Genomic DNA, 12117 nt, shown 5'->3' with positions numbered 1-12117 from the left:
CCTTTGATCTCTTGGTTTTATGGTACTGTCTGCATAGATTTATGGCCGTTTTAATGGCCGTTCAGGGGTGACTCTGCAGTCAGTATAGCATTGGCCTGGGGTATCTGAATGTGGTTTTGAGTTGCATCTTTTCCTGTTCCAGTGTGGGTTTGGTAAAACAGTGGAGCAAATGCTAGATGCAGAATGGGCCAGTCTTCTTCAGCCTACCTCACAGGGCATCTGTTGTGGAGAGGGGAAGGGAAAGGAGTTTGTAAGCCGCTCTGAGACTCCTTCGGGTAGTAAAGGGCGGGGTATAAACCCAATCTCTTCTTCTCCTTCTTTTACCTCACAGGGTGTCTGTTGTGGGGAGGGGAAGGGAAAGGAGTTTGTAAGCCGCTCTGAGACTCCTTCGGGTAGTGAAGGGTGGGGTATAAATCCAATCTCTTCTTCTCCTTCTTTTACCTCACAGGGTGTCTGTTGTGGGGAGGGGAAGGGAAAGGAGTTTGTAAGCCGCCCTGAGACTCATCTTCTTCTTCTTCTTCTTCTTCTTCTTCTTCTTCTTCTTCTTCTTCTTCTTCTTCTTCTTCTTCTTCTTCTTCTTCTTCTTCTTCTTCTTCTTCTTCTAACCTACCTCATGGGGAGGGGGGGTGTTGTGAGGATAAAAGAGGGGAGATGCATTTATGTATTTATTTATTGGCCTTCTAGCCCTCCCTCCCTTGCGCAGCAAGGCTCAGAGCAGGGTACAAGAAGTTATTGTAAACTGCTTTAGATCCTAGTTACAAGAAAAGTGGGGTATAAATATCTGAATAAATAATCAACCAAAGCACAATGTAAACAAATAATTCTGGGACAGTACTTCAACAATCTGTGAGATCTTGTATTTGGGACACCAGTACAGCATAACCAGCAACAGCAAAGGCCACTGAAGACCCAGTTTGGGATATCATGTTACCTGCCACCCTCCAGGCATAGGACACTAACCAAGGCCTCAATTAAAGTCTCAGCCCCATAAACCAAAAGGATGGAAACCGGATTAGGACAAGCTTTGGTTTCCGGTGTGCTTCAGGACACCGGAAGTTGCAGGGTGATAATTTGTGGCATTATTGGTTATGCAGGAATAACTACAAATTGACTGCTGTGGACTGGTAAACCAACATGTATAGTTCTTTTCCCGAGTAAGGCCAGATCGCAGTGGAGAGGGCGCAATGTTCCCTCTAAGCTGTGGAGTCTTGTGAGCAGAAATCCTATTTTGTGAGCTCCTGGCATTAAAGTTGTGAGCGAGTGATCTGGCTACTGCATAAATTAGTTCGCTATGGAGCCCTCCTTCCTGAGCCAAGACAAAAATGTGTGAGCCGGAGGCTAAGAAACTGTGAGCTAGCTCACACTAACTCAGCTTAGAGGGAACACTGGAGAGGGGTTATCTAGTGCTCTGCTTTCTGAACTGGAATCTCTGAAATAGATGCAGGCCCTTTGCTACCTAGTGAAAGTTGAGTTCCAGTTCTTTTAGGTATGTTAACTAGGGATACAAGCCTCCAGGTGAGACCTGGGAACCCCCTGGAATTACAGCTCATCTCCAGTCTACAGACATCAGTTCCTCTGGAAAAATGGCTGTTCTGGAGGGTGGACTCTATGACATTGTACCCCACTGCGGTCCCTGTCCTGCCCAGGCTCCATCCCCAAATCTCCAGGAGTTCCCCAACTTGGAACTGGCGACCTTACCTCCCATCTTCTGCCAGAGGCCAAGGGGGACCTAGCAACCCTGTTACACAAAGCTTCCAGCCAATCATGGAAGGACATCAGAGTTATAGGAACACTCACAGAGAATCTGAAAAGGGGGCATTTCCCCTTCTATCCAGGCCTGCTTATAGTCCAGTTCTACAGAGTTTGGCATACTAATACCAATAGATTTCAGTGAGCATATGGGTATTCCATTCGGATGGATGGTTAAAGGGATTATGCTCTGCTTCTGGAAGCGCTGCTACCCAACAGTGATTTAAATTTTCTCCAGCAAGAAGTACAGTCATAAGCAGAGTTGCACCCACGGACTTCAAATAGTCTTGCCAGGTTGCCAACCATGGTGGCAGCCTGCCCCTGCGCTCCAGGTTCCTGATGACACTCAATAGGGTTGAGTTTAGGGCAGGGGTCCCCAACATTTTTGAGCCTGTGGGCCCATTTGGAATTCTGACAGGGCATGGTGGGCACAGCCACAAAGTGACTGACACAAAATGGCTGCTGCAGGAGGCAGAACCGGCCACAAAATGATTGCCACGGCTTAACTACAGTAAGGCTGCGATCACACCAAAATAACCCACTTTCAATCCACTTTCAGTGCACTTTCCCACTGGATTTTACTGTGGGCACCTCTTCACTGTCAATCTCCTCCTCCTCCGTCTCTTCTTCTTCTTCTTCTGATGAAGGATTGTGTTTTCTGCTCAAGCGCCAATATATCTCAGGTCATATCTGTTCATAAGGCGCATTCACGCCTGTATGTTCCTCGCTTGATTGCTCAAAATGACTCTCGGATAATTGTATGAATTGTAAAAGTATTGTCAGGTGCGTAGCCATGTTGGTCTGAAGCAGTTGGTCTGTCGTGAGTAACCTGCAATATCTCACTCACAGCACAAGTGAGAGACTTGACCCTATAGCTAACGAGCAGAGAACGTTTGTGGGTAAACCAATCCCAATCCATAGCTCTGTCACGATGGGTGGAAAGTGTCATCATGTCACCTGTGGGGTTTTCAAGGCAAGAGACGTTAAGTGACGGTTTTCCATTTCCTGCCTCTGCAGCATGACTCTGGTATTCCTTGGATGTCTCCCAACCAAATACTAGTCAGGGCTGACCCTACTTAGCTTCCAAGATCTGATGAGATCGCGTTTTCCTGGGCATAGCTCCATAGCCATTGTCATTGGTGGCAAGCTGGCACTCCTTGGCAGAACAGCTGTCCAAAGATTAGTTACATACAGCATACAAGCCACTTAGATAATTTTGTGCATTTAGACAGCTTGCGTATTTGACCAAACAGAGTCTCAAAAAAGGAAGAACACTGTAAGTCTTCCAAGAGAAACAAAATCTAAAGCAGAAGCATTAAAAATTAAAATTAAACTAAAAACCAGCAGCAATAAGAATTTAATTTTAAAAGCCTGGGCCGGTAGCACCGAAAATCAATACAGAAGTCTGCTCTTCCCATTTAGTCCATACAATTTGATCATATGCATAATATGCTGATGACTTTGCTCAAGGAAATATTGAGAAATGTGAATGATTGGAACACAACGTGTTTGAACAAATCTTCATCAAATTCTTCTGAGGGAGTGGCAGGATATTACTCGGCCTCAAAGCAAAGACAGCGAAGTGATTATAGAGCTTCAGTTTATATGGAACACCAGATCTTCAATCTACCTTTTCATTATATGCATTTTCGAGTCTAGTGTTGGGATAGTCACTGTTAGAAAAATCATAATTTCATTTGCTTTGATACTGTGTCTCTGTAGTCCTGTGGATCTAGTAATGCTGCTTTCTCAGGAGTCATTAAAATGGACTAGACCAAAGCAATCCCTGTATCCGCTCTGCCCATAACACAACCATTCCCTGGACACTGAAAATCCATCTAGATTAAGGTGATTAATCAGATGATTCACGGCACATTTCAAGAAACAATTAATCCAAGATAATAAAATCCCTCAGTATTAGTAAGCTTCAAATTGCTTAAACGATCATGGTGTTATTTCCAAGAGGGCTTGCCAACCTCCAGTCGAGGTAGAAGCCAAAAGTGAGAGATCATGGGAGAAGATGGAAGTCCAATTGAAACAACCGTGACAAAAATGACGAAGAGTAAAAAAAAGATATATTAGCAAAAACATTTACTATAATAACTTTCAACTTTATTTTGGCTTGCATGACCAAAATCCTTTTGGCTAAGATCAAGTGTGTATTTACTATAATAATAGTGATTCTCTGGAAAAATATCTTCCTATAATGCTCACACGCAATGGATTTTGCGCAATAACAAATACCCGTGAAGACCTTGGGTTCCAACATGAGAGAGTCAACATGGGATGTCTATTTCAAGAGTTGATAAGTGGAAATTGATAACAATTGTAATTGCTACACACTCAGATAAAGCAATCTATGTGAAACTGTCAGGTCCAACAGTCAAACAAATGGAGCACAGTCTTCCAAGAGGCATATACTTTATTGTCAGTACTATTGGTCAGGAACACAAGCACTGTTAGGAATGAGTAAAAAGGGAAAGCCTACTGAAATATACAGAGTGCAAACGACTCCCACCCACCCATGGGCCAATCGGCCTGATTCCTGCGGGCGGGAAGGAATAACCGATGCACCTGAGCTGGGAAACAAAACCAGTCACACGGTTGATTAATGTGAAGACACTACAACTAGACAGTGGTACAAGGTTACAGATAATAGGAGAAGCGAGACAGGGAAAGGAATGTGGCACCCAGTCATACATAGGTCAGGCAGGTGCCCCCTCAGTCCATAAACAATATGGCAGTGTAGCTGACATTCTGCCCACCCAAAGAAAAACCTCCCGGTTAGGACAGGAGACCTCCCGGTTTCCCTGGGAACTCCCGATGAAACTTTTGCAACAGTTTAGGGGCCTTAATATCCCCTACTTCCACCCATTCGCAGTGCTGGGGTCCAAAGTCCAACCACTCCACCAGGTAAAACAGATTGCCACACTTCAGCTTAGAGTCCAGGATCTGAGAGATCTCGAAATGCTCTTCGCCCTTCACCATTAAAGGGGGGGGATCGGCTTTGTAGGGCACCAAGAGTTCGAAACCGGAGCACGTTTTAATAAGCTAAAATGAAACACAGAATGAATATGGCTCATTTTTTTTGAGAGGTCCAGATCCACAGCCACCTCATTAATGAGGCATTTCACTTTAAACGGTCCAATGAACTTCCAACCCAGTTTGCGGCTGGGGCGCAATACCTTAAAGTTTTTAGTAGACACATAAACAGAGTCACCAGGCTGCAGAGCCCAACCCTCCACCCTTCTCTTGTCAGCCTGAGCTTTATATGCCTCTTTGGCCGCATCCAATGCCTTGCATAAAAGAGGCCAGGAATCCTTTAGCCTCTGGCACCAATCCACAGTGTCACCCATCCCAAAGACGTCATTTACGAGGAATGGGATGGGGGGGGCTATCATACCCATATACCGCTTTGAAAGGGGACACACCCGTAGAGGAATGTCAAGTATTGTAGCAAAATTCAGCCAGGGGCAACAAACCAACCCAGTCATCTTGTTGGTAGTTGGTAAAGCAATGTAAATACTGTTCCAGAGTTTGATTGACACGTTCAGTCTGCCCATCAGTCTCTGGGTGGTAGCCACTGCTTAATACCTGCTCCACCCCCATGAGTCTCAAGAGTTCCCCCCAGAACTCAGAGATGAATTGCGTCCCCCTATCAGATATTATTTTACACGGGAGCATGTGAATGCAAATCACGTGTTACAGAAACACCTTTGTCAAATCCTTGGTCGTGGGCAGTGAGGCAAATGAGCCTGCTTGGAAAACAGGTCTACAATAACCCAAATAACTGCCATCGTTTTACTGGGGGGCAAATCCGTAATGAAATCCATGGAGATTACCTCCCACGGCCGACTCGGAGTTGGGAGGGGCTGCAATAGCCCCGGGGACTTTCCAGGCCGGGGTTTAAACATAACACACATTTGGCAAGATTGAACGAAAGATGAGAGGTCTTTGCGCATATGTGGCCACCAAAACTGTCATTCCAGGTTGACCCGTCAGGGCGGGCCAGAGGGGAGGAGGCGAGTTCGTCTAGCCGGGGTGGGGGTGGAGGCGGAGGCGGAGGAAGTGGCGCATCTTTGAGTTGTCACCACACCCCTGAGCTGGGTGGGCATGAACATCGAGTCAAGGATCAACTCCTGTTGGCTGTCGTGTTGGGGGAGGCGGGACAAGGCATCGGCCAGAGAGTTGGCAGAGACAGGAAAATGATGTAAAGTGATCTGGAACTTGGAGAAAAAATCAGCCCATTGTAATTGCTTTGCATTTAGATTACGAGGGGTTTTGAGCACTTCCAGATTTTTGTGATCCGTCCACACTTCGAAAGGCACCCTCACCCCTTCCAGCCAGTGCCTCCATGTCGAGAGACCCAGTCGGATTGCTCCCACCTCAAACAGAACAATTGCGTTCAGTCTCAGTAAATTTACGGGAGACATAAGCAAGAGGGTGCAAAAGTTTATCATCTCCCTCTTGCGGGATCACCCCCCCCATGGCGACGTCAGAAGCATCGACATGCACAATATATTTTTTTCCGCTCATTGGGGTGAGCCAACACCGGTTCCGCTGTAAATAGGGATTTGAGGCGCTTGAATGCCTCTTGGCATTCGGTCGTCCACTGAAGTTTTGTGCTTGATTTGGTAGCCTCCGGGCCCTTTCCCTTTGTTTTCAACAAGTCAGTTAGTTAGTTTTCAACAAGTCAGTTAGGGGTAGGCTAACTTGGGCAAAGTTGAGGAGGAAATTTCGGTAAAAATTCGAAAATCCGAGGAAGGATTGCAGTTGGCGACAGGTGCGAGGGGCCTCCCATCCCAAGACATCCTGGACCTTTTTTGGGTCCATTTCAATCTTCTTGTCAGAAATCCGGTACCCCAGAAAGTCAATGGCTGTTTTGTGGAACTCACATTTAGAGAGTTTAGCGAACAGCTTGTGCTTGTGCAACATTTGGAGTACCTCCCGCACCAACTTTATGTGCGAAGGTAAGTCGGGGGAATACAGCAAGATATCATCTAGATACACCAGGACCCCCTTAAATAAATGCTTGTGCAACTCTTCATTTATCAAGTTCATGAACACTCCCGGCGCCCCCTGGAGCTCGAACGGCATCACCCGATATTCAAACTGGCCCAGGGGGGTGTTAAAAGCTGTCTTATGTTCATCCCCCTCTTTTATGCGCATGCGGAAGTATGCTTCTTGGAGGTCCAACTTGGAAAAGACTTTACCCCTGGAAACGTTGCCTAGCAAATCCTTAATGAGTGTTCAGGCCCCGATAGTCTGTGCATAAGCACAGCCCCCCATCCTCCTTCTTCCGAAATAGCACAAGGGCTGCAAAAGGGGACGAGGCTGGCCAGATAAAACCCCGGGCTAAGTTTTGGTCGATAAACGTACGCAGTTCATCTTTCTCTGCCGGGCCCATTGCATAAATCCGACCTTTGGGAACTTTATGCCCTGGCAACAGTTCAATGCTACAGTCTGCTTGTCAGTGGGGGGGGGGTAGTTCATCAGCTTCCTCAGCCTCAAACACCATGGCCAAATCGTGGTATTCAGAAGGAATGGAAGCGAGCTCTTCCTTTGCCAAACAGGCGCGGGGAGAGTCGACTACCGGCTTGGGACTCCATTCTAGGTTCCAAACGTGCTGTTGGCATTTAGGGGAGATGAATTGCACCGTCCCCTCATCCCAGCATATATACAGGTCATGGCCATGTAGCCAGGGGCTCCCCAATACCAAGGGGAACCGCACCGTTGGGGTGATGAAAAAGGGCCATTCTTCCCAGTGGTCACCCACCCCCAGAGGTACAGTCTCAAATTGGCAGGGTTCTTTCATGGAGGATCCACCCATCTGTGTAAAAATTAGTGGTTCTGGTAGCTGCACCATCGCTGCTTCTAAACCAGAGACTAAGGATGGATTGATCAAATCCCTCCCACACCGTGAGTCAATTAACCCCCTGACTCTAATATGAGTCCCCATAGCGGGATTCATGGGCGTCACAGTCATGAAAAAGAGAGGAGGGTATCTGCTTACCACATTTGGTGCTTCTGGGATCAGATCCTGCTGTGTAGCGCTGCTTACAACAGGACCTGGCCTTTTCCCACCGGCTCACCATCCTCTTCTTTGCTGGAATCGTCCATGACAGCTTCCAGCGTGGCTTGTAGGGCTTTGGTGAACTTTGGTTTGCCCACGGGTTTTTTCCCTGGGGTTCCTAGCCGACCTTTGGATAATTCCGTTTTCCCGGTAGTTCCCATCCCCGGGCAGTCAGCGGTGAAATGGCCCTTTCCCCCACATCGGAGGCACAGCCCCTGTTTCATGCGTTGGTCTCAGAGATTGTTGGGGGGGGTGCCTGTTCCTTTGGGGATTCGGGGTGGCAGGGTCTTCCCCCCATATGATCCACTGTCTATGCGTAAGGTTTTAAGATGACCCTCTGCGTTCTCTGCTTCCTACATCCAGGCCAACAAGGAGACCAGATCTACCAAGCGGAGGACTGTTTCTCGGATCTCGGAGTTTAGTCCGATCCAGTATAATTCAGCGAGCACTTGGTCCGGCCAATTTTGAATCTTGGCAGCGTGTCACTTAAACTCAGTTGAATAGGCACGGACTGACCCCTTGCTTAAGGGTGCGGAGGAACGCACGGGCCTTCGTGCTGGCATTGCGATCCTCAAACTGGGCACTGAACGCCCACATAAAAGCTTCCATGCTATTTAATTCAGGACTGCGGGAGGTGTGTAAGCCTACATACCAAGTGGCCACGGCCCCTTGCAGGTGGGAAGCAATGACATTCACTCTACTGCCATCATCGGGAAACAGGTGGCCGCACCTTTCCACGAATTTCATGGCTCAGATCACGAAATAAGTCAGGTTCTCTGGCTCACCATCAAAGATTGCCCCGAGTAGGTCCTTCAGTCAGGGAGTAACCTGGCTCCTAGGCCACTTCCCTGGGTCTGGCCCCACTGGACCCAGTGGTTGAGGGGCCCCTGGCACTGCAGTGGTGGTCCAGCAGATCCGGGGAGTTGCGGAGTTCCCCCCTCGGGAACCGGCTGTCCGGCTCTGGCAGCAACGACAGAGGGAAAGCTGCAATGCCTGATGTTCGGCTTGAATAGCTTGTACCACCATCTCCGGGATGGCTAGGATCACTTCCTCTAACTCCTGCACCATTTGTTGCTGGGTTCGTTCCAAAGTCTCTAGCCTGTTGGTTAACACGGTCTCCTCCTCACTAGGAGAAATGCGGCCGCTGTGGGTTTTTGACCACCCAGTTACCCAGTCTCTGGTTGCAGCTTCTGATGTTGTCCCATACATCTGGTAGTCCCCCTCCCATGGGGTTTTGACATCAAAACGGCTGTCACATATGGGGCCCCTCGTGAGGATGTAAATCTCCTCTGTTGAGTCTGGGTTAAACTGGCCCCACTGCATAGACCCGGGTTACGTCTGCCCCGATGCTTTTGGGGTTAGGAAAATGTGGGTGGACGTGGTCTTCGGAACTGTCCCAACCCCCACAGTCGTTACCGGGTCCACGGTAGTCACCGGAACATCAGGCTGGGTTGTAGGAATCTCACTCCCAGTCATTGTCGGTACAATTTTCTCCTCTTGCCCACTCATCTTGGAGAGAGAGACCCCCCCTTCACACCCATGGGCCAATCAGCCTGATTCCCATTGGCGGGAAGGAATAACCAATGCAGCTGAGCTGGGAAACAAAACCAGTCACACGGCTGATTAATGTGAAGACACTACAACTAGACAGTGGTACAAGGTTACAGATAACGGGAGAAGCGAGAAAGGGAAAGGAATGCGGCACCCAGTCGTACACAGGTCAGGCGGGTGCCTCCTCAGTCCATAAACAATATGGCAGTGTAGCTGACAGAAACAGGTATTTGTTATTGCGCAAAATCCGTTGTGTGCGAGCGTTATGATATTTTCCCTAATATATCTTTTTTGCTAATATATTTTTGCTAATATATCTTTTTTGACTCTTCGTCATTTTTGTCATGGTTGTTTTGATTGGACTTCCAACCTCCAGTTGAGGGCTGGAGATCTCTTGGAATTACAACTGATCTCCAGAGATCAGTTTTTCTGGAGAAAATGGCTGCCTTGGAGGGTGGACTATGGCATTATACCCTGATGAGGTCTAGGGCTGCCAGGTTCTCCCCTGGCCACTGGTGGGGAATGGGGGTAGTGTTGCCAGATCCAGGTTGGAAAGCTCCTAGAGATTTGGGGGTGGAGCTTGGAGAGGACCGGGAGATCAATGGGGTACAATGCCACAGACTCCACCCTCCATTTTCTCCAGGGGAACTGATAATCCCAGGTGACCCCCAGGTCCCACCTGGAAGCATGCATCACTACGGAGTTCTCTTCACTCCCCAAACCCTGCTGTCCTCTGGTCCCACAACCCAAAAGTTCTCCAGGAACTTCCCAACCTGGACTTGACAAACCCTATTCTCGAGGCTTAACAATGGAAAGGTCAATGATCTGCTGGTTTTCCTTTTCTTCTCCCTTTGGACAGTTTTGCTTTTGTTTTGCAACGACGACTTCTCTACCAACGGAGACAGTTCGGTGTCTGCACACACATGTGGCCTCCCGGTGGCCCCTACCTGACTTTCACTGGGAAAATTCACCTGAGAAAGGAATCGTCATAAGACGGCTCTTTCCTGCTGCAGCATGTTGTAGCTCCTTGGAGTTTTACAGCCAGCAAGTTCAGCCCAAATAACTTTTTCTATCATGTATAAATTGCCAGGAGGGATGACTAAGAAAGAGAGAGAGAGGAGAGGGAGGGAGTGGCGTCTGGATTCAGGTGAGCTAGGGCATTCTTTCTTCATCCTGTGACACCAGTTCCCTTAGCCGTGCCTTTTCGTCTCTTTCTCAGTTCAGTCAACGGAGTCACTGCATAGACAGGTAAGTGCTTAATATATAGATCGATATATTTAAAGATATGTATCTGGCAATTTTCGAGCGTTCCACGTATACTAGCTTCCAAGGAAGAAGACAGAAGTAAAGGATTGTAGGAGAAACTAAACATGTGTTAAAATATGGGAAGTGTTTTTCATTCAGTCCCTCACAGAGCTAATGGCTTTTCTTAAATCACTGCCGTTCCTGGCCCCCTTCCAAGGATATTTTGCTTAACCGTGACTGTCTCCCAAGCTTAAGAAGCCTGGCTAAAATCTGGGACCTAGCGCTTTATAGTTTTATTCCCCCCCCCTGTAGATTTCTTAGTAAATATTTTAATAATCTACCCTTCACAAATCAGAAATTGACTTAACAAACTGACAGTTAGGCATGGACCCTCACTGCTCAAGTATATTTTATGAGGTAGATTATGAGGTGGTTCAGAAAGACTCTGTTTCATGTGAAATTTTCCACATGGGTGTGTAGAGTCAACTTGGCATTCTTTATGCTGTTAATCAAATGACTAATACTGGCTCTGCAGGGCTAGGAGGGTGGTAAATCTAACGTTCACTTTCAACATGGCTAGGAAGACAGCCTTTCGGTGTTTTTCTTTCTGAAATGTCACTGAAGACTTGCAATTTAATGGGACCAGTGCTGATTAGAACTGCGAACCAAAGGGCTAAGCTAACAATGTATATTACAAAAGTACAAATATTTATTAGGGTGTACACAGGTTAAAACATAGACTGATAAAAATCTTTATCTAAGTATCAGACTTATAAAAACTTATCAAATACTAATACAGATGATGGGTAAACACTTTCCTACTGAAGACCAAACGCGTTTCGGCCCCTAAGGGCCTTCCTCAGTGGTCACAATTATCAATATAGTATAGACACACATTCATAGACCTGTATACAAGTTCTTTAGTGCTCATATATTAAAACCAGAATCTTTACCTTGATGGAGGGACACACATTCAGACCTATGAAATCTCTGTTACCAGAATAACTGGTGGAATTGATATGGCTATACCTATGGCCCATCACTAATACCAGCAATACAATTAAAAAGATACAAGGAAACAACATCTGGTTTTAATATATGAGTACTAAAGATCTTGTATACAGGTCTATGAATGTGTGTCTATACTATATTGATAATTGTAACTGGGGAGAATCTCCACATTCAGAGGAAGTAAACCTCTAAATCCCAGTGTTGGGAGGGAACATCAGAAGAAGGCATCAGCCTCTCTGCCCTGTTGTTGGCTGTCCAGAGGAACTGGTTGGCCCCTGTGTGAGACAGGATGCTGGACTAGATGGACTACTGGTCTGATCCAGCAGGGCTCTTCTTATGTTCTTAGGAAGGCTTCAGCCTCTCTGCCCTGTTGTTGGCCCTCCAGAGGAACTGGTTGGCCACTGTGCTGAACTAGATGGACTACTGGTCTGATCCAGCAGGGCTCTTCTTCGGTTGTTATGAAGGCCTTGGGCTCTCTGCCCTGTTGT

General features: G+C 47.2%; 1 protein-coding gene across 1 annotated transcript in view; it reads left to right on the top strand.

Annotated features, from left to right (window-relative positions):
- Positions 1–10457: 10457 nt before the first annotated feature.
- SERPINB5 (serpin peptidase inhibitor, clade B (ovalbumin), member 5) overlaps positions 10458–12117 on the top strand; it is a 28702-nt gene continuing 27042 nt past the window's right edge. The window contains exon 1 of the mRNA XM_015408532.1: positions 10458–10621. The gene's annotated coding sequence lies outside the window, so the exon portion shown is untranslated. The remainder of the gene's footprint in view (positions 10622–12117) is intronic.

The sequence above is a fragment of the Gekko japonicus genome, unplaced genomic scaffold (genome assembly GCF_001447785.1).
Source record: "Gekko japonicus isolate JY-2015 unplaced genomic scaffold, Gekko_japonicus_V1.1 scaffold1186, whole genome shotgun sequence".
In the NCBI taxonomy this organism is placed as follows: Eukaryota; Metazoa; Chordata; class Lepidosauria; order Squamata; family Gekkonidae; genus Gekko; species Gekko japonicus.
The sequence above is the reverse complement of the archived record's forward strand: the minus strand, read 5'-3'. Positions and strand labels throughout refer to the sequence as shown.